Raw genomic sequence first — 10,089 nt, 5'->3', positions numbered from 1 at the left:
ACACATCCTACGATATACTCCCTCTCTCCTAGTTTATTTGTTTTGAATCTTTTCATTTTATAAGTTCCAAATTCAAATTTAGAGCTCCCCATCACAAGTTGAGATTACAATGTCCATTAAATCATTGCGTGCATGTATAGTAAAGAAACAAATCTCGAGTTTGGCATGAGTTCGTGTAGCGGTAGAACCACAAGCCCTGGCGCAGGAGTTACATTTCCCTCTCAGGGCCGTCGGGACTGAGCTTGAGCGCCTTACTACATGTACCTTTGAGTCAATAACATGTGGACCCGATAGGTGACTGGTCCACATGTAATGCTCTCGAAGGCAGAGGGATAGTGGGGCCAAGAGGGGTGAGCCACATGTCGAGGGATGTGTGGTGTCATGGGTTCGAGCGGTGTCATGGGAATCACGTGTGGCTGTGGTAGAAACTTGATGCTCGCCGCATTCTAGGTGGCCCACATGTCATGCACACAAAGGCAGAGGGGCGATGCGGCCGAGAGGGGTGAGGCGCACATCGGGGGACGTGGTGTCGTGGGTTGGAGAGGCATCATGGGAATCGCGAGATGAAACGTGATGGTCGCCGTAGTTGAACTTCCATGGACAAGATGTCATGTATACGGACACATGCACTGCATACCGACCACTGGAAGGAGTAGTAGAGAAATCTATATATGCGCATAAATAGTTCCTTATAGTCAAGCAAACCCACGCTACTACTCTGTTCCAAAGACATGCACACCATCGAAATAGTCCATCTATATCAATATACACCGAGGGGGAATAATTGTTTTTACAAGAGAGGAAATAGTTCATCCATCCATAATGCCCTCCTTCTGGTGCATCCTTTTCTTCTTCTTCTTCTTCTTCTTCTTCTTCTTCTTCTTCTTCTTCTTCTTCTTCTTCTTCTTCTTCTTCTTCTTCTTCTTCTTCTTCTTCTTCTTCTTGTTCTTCTTGTTCTTCTTGTTCTCATTTTCTGTGGGAGACGGCTTCGCATCAAGCTCTTTGGACCTTGCAGCTATCTCGAAACTCGCACGGGCATCGAGGGCAGCATATTTTATCCGCTCGTACGTCAAGGTATAATTCTCCCATCCAGACGACCTTAATGCCACCGCCTCGTCATCCTTCTGAAGATTTGTACCGAGCACAAAATTTGCTACGTCGAATAGGGATGGTGTCTGTTTATCACAATCTTCTACAGGAATTTTGATTCTGGTTTGTAGGTCAGCGATGCTTTTCAAATCAAGGTTGTATGGCTCCAGCTTCTGTTTGTCCCCTTCGATGGCTGCTCCACAGAAGTATATGTCCTCCCAAGACAAGATATTGTGAAGCTCACCTGGTAGGGAGGGTGAGTGTATGATGTGGTACACCAAAACATCATCTTCGAGGCACAACTGAAGGACGGCGGCGCGCTGGATCTTCCCAGGGGCATGCTCCGTGTACTCTGCATCGAGACCGATGACCCTCGTCTCTACCTTTTCGAGGGATTTGGATACATTGTTGATCCACTGCCGAACAACCCTTGGGTGGACGGTGACGGTGGAGGACATGTTGGACGCTAAAAACCTGCATCTCGATCTCTTTTGCCATTTGGAACCGCTGGAACGGAGGGCTATGGTTTGGAGAATTAGGATTAGATGGCTAGTCTAATTGAAGTAGTAGATGATTATTTAAAGAGGTTAAAACAATGTGAATGCAGTGGGGTTTGGATGCAAATGAATACGAAGGGGAGGTGAAGAAGCCGAGGAGAACCGGTTCCCGATGGAGAAGTAAATGGGAGAAGTGGCGTGCAGGTAGTTGATTAGATGGCTAGGTAGACTAAACGAAAAGGCTATGCGGGTAGACTGATGAGTCGTACCTATTCATGTACGTGCCCATCCTTCCTGATAGGTGGGACCTATGCGAACAGATAAAAAAATGTGTTGTAGCTTTTTTTAGCGCGCGAATGGGAGACACGACATTCTCTGGTTAAGGAATACTCCCTCCGTTTATGTGAGTATAAGTCACCTTATGAAAATCAGGTTTTCCCAAAAACTTTAGGCGTGGAGCATTAACTTCCTGCTCGATCCCCTCCTAGCCTCGTTAGCCAACGTTCTCTTCCTCTGCTGCTGCGTTCTACCTTTCCATTTTTCCTCTTCTCAAGTGTGGAATGATCTGCATGCCGTCCCTGATGCACTAGAATGACCACTGCATGCATCGCGGCAGGGCGTTGATTGGGCATGCACGAGAATTTGGTTCTGCTTGCAACATGGATGATACATGAACGATGAAGTGAACAGGCATGCTAGCACGGGAGACCTATTTCCGCTATACAATACTGGAGTACTCATGTTCCTACTAGTAGTAGTAGTAGTACAACTGTGGTACACTTGATGGCCAAAATACTATTCATCCGGTCCTCACAATGAAGTGACAACACCCTGCGCCTGACACTAGTCCAGGCGGCGTGTTCGGGTTAGTAAAGTCAGCCTCACCTTGTGCACTGTGCAGTCTGTCACCGCCGCTGTACAGCACATTGGCGCCTCGCCTCGTCTCCCTCTCCGCTCCCATAGCACCACTCCATCTCCATCTCCTTCTCCGTCTCTGTCTCCATCTCACTGTGCCCCCGTGTACTGTCGCCTCACTCAGCTCCCCCAGTACCACCACTATTCCCCCGCTAGCTGCTCCAGCACTGATAGCCTTCTCCCCCGTAAATCAAGCCCCCAAAAAAACCACCTTCCAAACTCCACCATGGCCGAACGCGAACCACGCAACATCCATATGAGCCACGATTGGAGCAATCTCCCCAGTGACATCCTCGACCTCTGTTGTTCATGTATGGATATGTTGAGCGCCCTGCGGCTGGCTGCATGCTCGAGAGATATGCACATGGCCATCGTCGAAGCGAGGCCTAAGCTTTTCAAGACACCCTGATTGCTGCTATCTGGTCTTGCAAGATTGGCTCATCTTGGTACGGAGGCGTACATGATGCCCCTTGACTTTAATCTGATCTCCATTAGCCGAAACTTCTTTGCAAGTATGTAGTGGGTTGCCGTACATCATTTCCCTCGACATCGATCTGATCACCATCGCCCAAAACTTCTTGGCAGGTATGTACTGGGTCAGCATGAACTCCCACTGGATGGCTGCCTTCATAGAAGATGGTAAAAAGTTGGTGCTCGTGAACTTCCATACCTCCCATGAGATTATCCTTCCTCCGTTGGATTATATAGAGTATTACCATCGCGGTCCAAGTCATCTAGATTACCACGTCAGTTGGACGAACCTTGTTTTGCAAAAGATTGTAATGTGCCAAGTGCCCATACGACATGCGAATTACGCAGACTTCAAGCTAATTGCCTTGTTCGACCGCGGACTCGCCTATATTTACGTCGATGCCTTCTTTAGCTGGAGACAACTCAGCTCGCAGTGGATCAACATCAAAGCTGATACACACTTCTGTGATGCTATTGAACACAATGGCATCATCTACGTGATCGACAAAACAGATGGCACCACGTATTGCTGGGACGGCGCGTGTAAGTTGTTTCCGTCTCATGTTAATGATGACGCCATGACACTGTTTGAACTTTTTGTGATGATTGGCATATCCCTATTTGAGCAGAATTTGAGTAGAACTATGGCAATGTATTAGAGACGCCGTAAATCAGCTATATTTGGAATGAGTTAATTCATGTGATTGTGACCATGTACAGCCAATTTGTACCCTGAATAATCAAACGGTTAGGAATATATGGATATTATCCTTATTTTACAGTAATCTATATACTACTACTAAATATGAGTGTGTGTCAATGGCCATGTTAGTTTCCTCATTTTCATGATGTAGAAACATGCACCACACTGTTGGTTTCATCTAACCATACATTAGGGAAGTAACTGTGCATATGGAGAACTCTATATTTGGAAGTAGTGAAATCCTGCAATGTTTTCCATGTGTACATACCTATATTCGCCCTTCAGCAATCAATGGCTAGAATAATATCCTCACAAAAAATTTGCCCACAGAACACGAGTATATAACAATGCATGGTCTGTTAGTTACCTTAAAGAATTTGTTTGTGAGGACAGAACATGATTACATAACATGCATGACATGGTAGTTTCCTGTGAAGAATCGATTGCGAGATAACATGAGTATAACCATGCATGGCACTTTTATATTTTCGAACCCAGTATACATTTCCCTGTATTTTCCTCCCAGTTCCAACAGGGACATATCAATGTTGTTTCTTGCATTATCCTACTCATACTCTGAACAATGATGATCTTACATTAACAATCCATGTCCTTTTTGATACGATGCAGTGTCCCTACAGTTACTGCCCTTTGTAATCACACCACCTTTGCCAAAAATAGGGAAGCACAGCTGGTTCCTCGCTCGATTATACAACGGCAAAAGACTAATGATCATTCGGACACATGAGCCGGAAAAGTTATATTGCAAAAACCCCACTGTATACAAGCACTGTGTAATACGTGAGTATCTGGACAGTGGATGTTACGTCTATGAGCCGGATACCAGCTTGTTGGGGCCTTTAGGATTTTTTAGTTGGAGGCGGGTAAACAGCCTTGGTTCACACTATTTGTTTCTCAGACTCAGTTATCCGATTAACCAGGAGATCACCATTGGCAAGGACCTTGATGGCAGAGAGGCTCTGTTTGCTATGGAAAACTGTGTCAACATTGTGAGCCCTAGGAGTTTGGGAGCAAACTCCCTTGATTGTCAATGATACAACCTGCAGCCAAAAGAAGGTGAGAATGACAAAGGCATCCGGATTAACTTTGATCCTTGGATGTCTCAATTACGACAGGTAGTGATGTGGTTCAAGCCTTCAGGTTGATAGGTAATTGGGCTGTTGCATCGAAAGGGTGGAGTACTGGTGTCTCCGGATCACAGGTCGCTGAAGCAGGGTTGCAAATTATGATGGTGTTGGATCATCTCTTCGAATGACTTTGTTGTCTTTGCTGCTGGTTCTGGATGTGTAGTTCTTTCTTTTGTTATGCATATTCCTTATCATTTGGTCATCCTCGTCTATGTCACTCTTACTATGTAATAGTTGCTTCTGTTTAGAATGTCATTCTCGTCTGGATCACGAGAGTCTGAGCGCTGCAGATGGGTGCGTTTCGGTGGTGTAGCAAGACTTCTTATGAACTATCATGTCTTGCCGTTTATGTTAGTAGTAGTCATTAGTCACTGTTTGAATGTTGTATATATCGTTGTTTCGAACTGTTTATTGTCTCGAACTACTGGTGGGCTAAATGAGGGCATCACCATTCTCCAGTGTTCATAGTATATCTCCTTTTTTCAAGTTATATAATTTGAGCTCACTGTCTTTTCGATGATGTACACTTGTTTGGGCCGGTGAGGTGTCGTTGAATATGGGCCGAGTAGTAACGCAATGCCAAACAGGTCAATTACGACTCTCAGGCCGGGCTCTCAAAAGATCCTGGAAAAAAAGGCCGAGCTCTCCAAAAAAGAAAGAATAAGGACTCTTACGCCGACATGTGGGCGCCAACGGTGTTTTCGTGCGCTTGCGCACCGAGAGCATATTGGCGCGTGCTCGAAATTCATGCTACCTTTTCATCCCCAGTCTCCCGCCCCTCCCCCACCTCTGGAATCTCGATTCCTACTCCAGTTCCCCCAAATCCCCCTCCTGTACTCCCTGTACTCAAGCGCACTATCATGTTTCCGGTCAATGCGGATCTCCAAGCCAGAGATCCTGAGGTCTGTCCCGCCTTCAGTCACTGCGTGCTATCGCTCAACAGTGGCATGGCGGTGCTTGACGACCAGTTTGCCGGCAAAGTGCTGATGGTAACCATCAACGGCGACCGGCCTCCCGTCTCGCCGGACGACCTTGTCAAAGCTCTTGGCATTGCGCACAGCATCCAAATAAGTGACTTGCTCATCGAAGTCTGTCCGCCACCGGCTGATTTCTTCGTCAGGTTCCGGACAACTTTTGACTGCAGTCGTGTGTTCGAATCTTCCCGTCGTTTGTTCTGCGATGGCGCGCTGGTGAGCTTTGATCGGTGGCACCCAGGATGGGGCTCGATGCCCTCTGAGCTTGAGTTTTTAACAAATCTTACCTTCCACGGCATGCCTCGACGTGCTTGGAATAGCGAGTCCATGAACGGACTTATCAACTACCTTGGAGGTGAGCTCGTAAGTATGTTTGTTCCTCCAGACAGCTGGGCTCTAACGGTTATGGCATGGATGAAGAAGCCGTCCACCATACCGAAGGTGATTGGTGTTGAGATACCGGTGCAGGAACCGGGGTTCTACTATTCGTCGCCACCAAGGCCGCCGCGGACCACGTTAGAGATGTACCTGTATCGAGTGATCGTGCATGTAAAAGCAGTGGTCAATCCATCAATCGAAGTCCTGCCGCCACCGCTGGTGCCAAGGTCCGTTGACGACGTCCATTACAGGAGTCAATGTCAGACTTTCCCCATGTTGCTCGGAATGATGGATGGCACAGGGCATACTCCATCGCGCGGCGGAGGCCACTACTTCTTTGGGAGAAGAGGCAGGGCTGGCTGCCTGGATGTGCTCTAATTTGAGGTAACAATTGAATCTTGTCAGATACTAGTTAAATCCGAGCTATGGGTGTGAAACACTGATATGCCAGTACATTTGATTGTGACCTGTTCTAATTTTGTACCTGAACTTTTTTTAGAAAGGGTTGTACGTCAACTTAATGTGCTAGCAGAACTTATTGTGTTGTCTGTCTGTTTTCTTTGCACAACATTCAAGATATTTCCCCGTCATTGATAAAGATGATGAACCGTTATGTACGACTTCGTTGGTTTCAACATAGCCCTACCCATAGCGATCCATTGCTTCCATCTTGATTGTGCCGCTTGCATGAAATTTTTGTATGCAACTTCAATGTGCTATGATGTTCTATATGATTGTGTCAACTATATAAGTTTTTACTGAGCATCAGCAATGCATATGGCTGAAAGATGTATTTACGAGCATCAACTGATGGGTCTCTCTCTCTCTCTCTCTCTCACACACACACACACAAGTAGGACCCGTTGAATTTATTTATTTGCTCGTGACAGCTTTTAATTAGGTTCCACTCTAACCTAACTTTTTTCTTAAGTTATTAATTGAGCTCAGTGACTTCAAAAAATTGTACAGAAGCCTTGTTTGGGCCTTTCCGGTGTCGCTGAATGTGGGCTGAGTAGCCATGTTAGGTTGTACTGTACTACACAGGCCTTTTTTCAACATCAGCAATGCAACTGGGCCGACAGTTGTACACAATATCCGGGTCAACTAGTTATTCTCCGCCCCGCTGGGCTGCAAACTTTCCTAGGAGGTATGCATTAGGCTTAACAAGAAAATGGACTTTAAGAAATAATAAATGGGATCTAATTATAATAACTAGATAGTAACTATGCACCAAATGCGTAATTACTTTAAAAATTATATTATTTTTGGAATTTGAAAATTTTAATTTCATTACTTGTTTGGATGAAAATTTTAATTTCATTACCTGGGCGCGCAATATTTCGTTGGATTTTAACATAATACAACTTTATTTTGAAATTATATTTAACCTGACTAGAAATTTCGGATAAAAATATTTCGGATGGCATCAAAATGTGGGAATTTTTTTGTATTTTGAGCGGTTGTTTGAAATTATTAATCGTTTTGTCCTAGCTAGAAGTTGGGTTGTACTTTTAACAAACTGTAAATGGGTTATAGTAAATTCCATTAGAATTAAAAAATGGGATGTACATTCTTACAAATCGCAAATGGGCTATATGTTCTTTGCCAAATCCGAGCTGTGGGCCTACTAAGTTGACGCATACCAAGGGCTTTGTCAACTTAGTCAATATAAACGATTCTAGCTGCAGTGATCGTACGATGTCCATCCAACGGCCGTAGTGCTTCTTCAACCTCTCGTCTTCTTGCTCCAACCGCCCAAAGCAGCGCCGGTCGTGCCGCATGCTCCTGCCTCCCGTGGCCAGCTGTGATGTCGCAGAGGCCTCACCACCCCGTACTACTCCCACAGCTGGCCAGGCCATCCCTCTACTCACCCACACCCCCTATTATTCTACGGCGGCAGCAGCCTCACACCGCAGCCGAACCAGTGAACCCTCGTACTTCTCTCCGCGCGGGCTTCCACTGTTGTGTCTTCCCCGGCTCCGCATCGTACCCTACCTAGGCCTCGTCGTCGTCCACCGCCCTGGTGCTCTCGGTACGGCGTGGTCAACGACCGACTTCCATCGAAAGAGTACTATACGTGGAGAGGCTGACAGCTGGGTCCAGGCGGCCACAAGGAAGTGCCTCCTTATTACGTGCAAAATAATTATTCCTCCACCTGACAGTAGGGACCCACCGGACGAACCACCTTATTTTGCGAAAAAAAGTTTCCCCCCTGACAGCTGGGACCCACTGGATGGGCCACTGTATTTCGCGAAAAAAATGTTCCCCCCGCTGTCAGCTCGGACCCACCAGAAGTGCCTCCTTATTACGCACAAAAAATGAATACTCCCCCTGCTAGCTGGGACCCACCATGGTGGGAGGCTGACTTGTGGGCCTACTAAGTTGACTCGGACAGGGGCCTTTGTCAACTTTAGTCAATATGAACGATTCTAGCTCCAGTGACCGTACGATGTCCATCCAACGGCCGTAGTGCTTCTTCAACCTCTGGTCTTCTTGCTCCAGCCGCCCAAAGCAGCGCCGATCGTGCCACATGCTCCTTCCTCCCGTGGCCGGCTGTGCTACCGCGGAGGCCTCACTGCCCCCTACTATTCCCACCGCTGGCCAGGCCCTGCGGCGACGGCAGCCTCACACCGCAGCCGAACTAGTGAACCCTCGTACTCCTCTCCGCACGGGCTTCCACTGCCGCGTCTTCCCCGGCTCCGAGTCGTCCCCTTCCTAGGCCTCGCCGTTGTCCACCGCCGTGGTGCTCCCGGCGCGGTGTGGTCAACATGGTCAAGGAACGACTTCCATCGGACCTGGACTGTACGTGGAGAGGCTGACAGCTGAGTCCACGGCCGCAGCAAGGAAGTACCTCCTTATTATGCGGAAAATAATGATTCCTCCACCTGACAGCAGGGACCCACCGGACGGGCCACCATATTTTGTAAAAAAATGTTTCCCCCCTGACTGCTGGGACCCACCAGCTACATCTTCGCACGCAAGGAAGTGCGTCCGGGCAAAAAAACGATTCGCCCCCCTGACTGCTGGGACCCACCAGCTACATCTTTGCACACAAGGAAGTGCCCTCCTGACTGCTGGGACCCAGCTACATTTTCGCACACAAGGAAGTGCTGGCAGTCAGGACCCACCTGGTCAAAGCGTACGTATCGTTGTCATTCTAGTCGCAAACGTGTACGTACATATATACTTGTTGATGTAGAGGCGCGCAGGTGTCGTAGTAGAGGCGCGTATGTGTCGTAGTAGAGGCTCGCACGTAGCATGTATATGTACGTATAGCGGCCAATGTGCAAGAAAGAACATACGGCCACGTATGTGTACATACGGGTGGGGTCTCAAACACCTACTCGCGCATACGTACGGCCAGGGCTCGTGTACATGGCTGGGTCGGAACGGAGAAACAGCGTCGTCGTTGTGTTCATGGGGAGGCAACGGAATGCGTCGTGTTCATGGGGAGGCAACGGAATGTGTCGTGTTCATCGGGAGGCAATGGAATGTGTGGGAGCCAACCGGCTGGGTCGGAACGGAATGCGTCATCATGCTCATCGAGAGGGCTTGGACGGAACAGGCGATGGAAATGAGGCCTCGCGTACCGCAGAACGGAGGAAACGGCCTTGTGTTTGACCGGCCATGTTCGAAACAGGATCCTGTTCACCGGGAGGGGTCTGGCGTACTGCAAAACGGAGGAAACAGACCTCCTATGGTCGAAACAGGGGTCCTGTTGATTAGGAGGGGTGTGGCGTACCGCAAAACGGACGAAATGGACTTGTGTTGGAGCGCTACGGTCGAAACGGGGTCCTATTCATCGAGAGGGGTGTGGCGTACCGCAAAACGGATGAAACAGACTTGTGTTGGAGCGCTACGGTCGAAACGGGGGTCCTGTTCATCGGGAGGGGTGTGGCGTACCGCAAAACGGG

This window comes from Triticum aestivum, chromosome 7B (assembly GCF_018294505.1).
Source record: "Triticum aestivum cultivar Chinese Spring chromosome 7B, IWGSC CS RefSeq v2.1, whole genome shotgun sequence".
In the NCBI taxonomy this organism is placed as follows: domain Eukaryota; kingdom Viridiplantae; phylum Streptophyta; class Magnoliopsida; order Poales; family Poaceae; genus Triticum; species Triticum aestivum.
The sequence above is the reverse complement of the archived record's forward strand: the minus strand, read 5'-3'. Positions refer to the sequence as shown.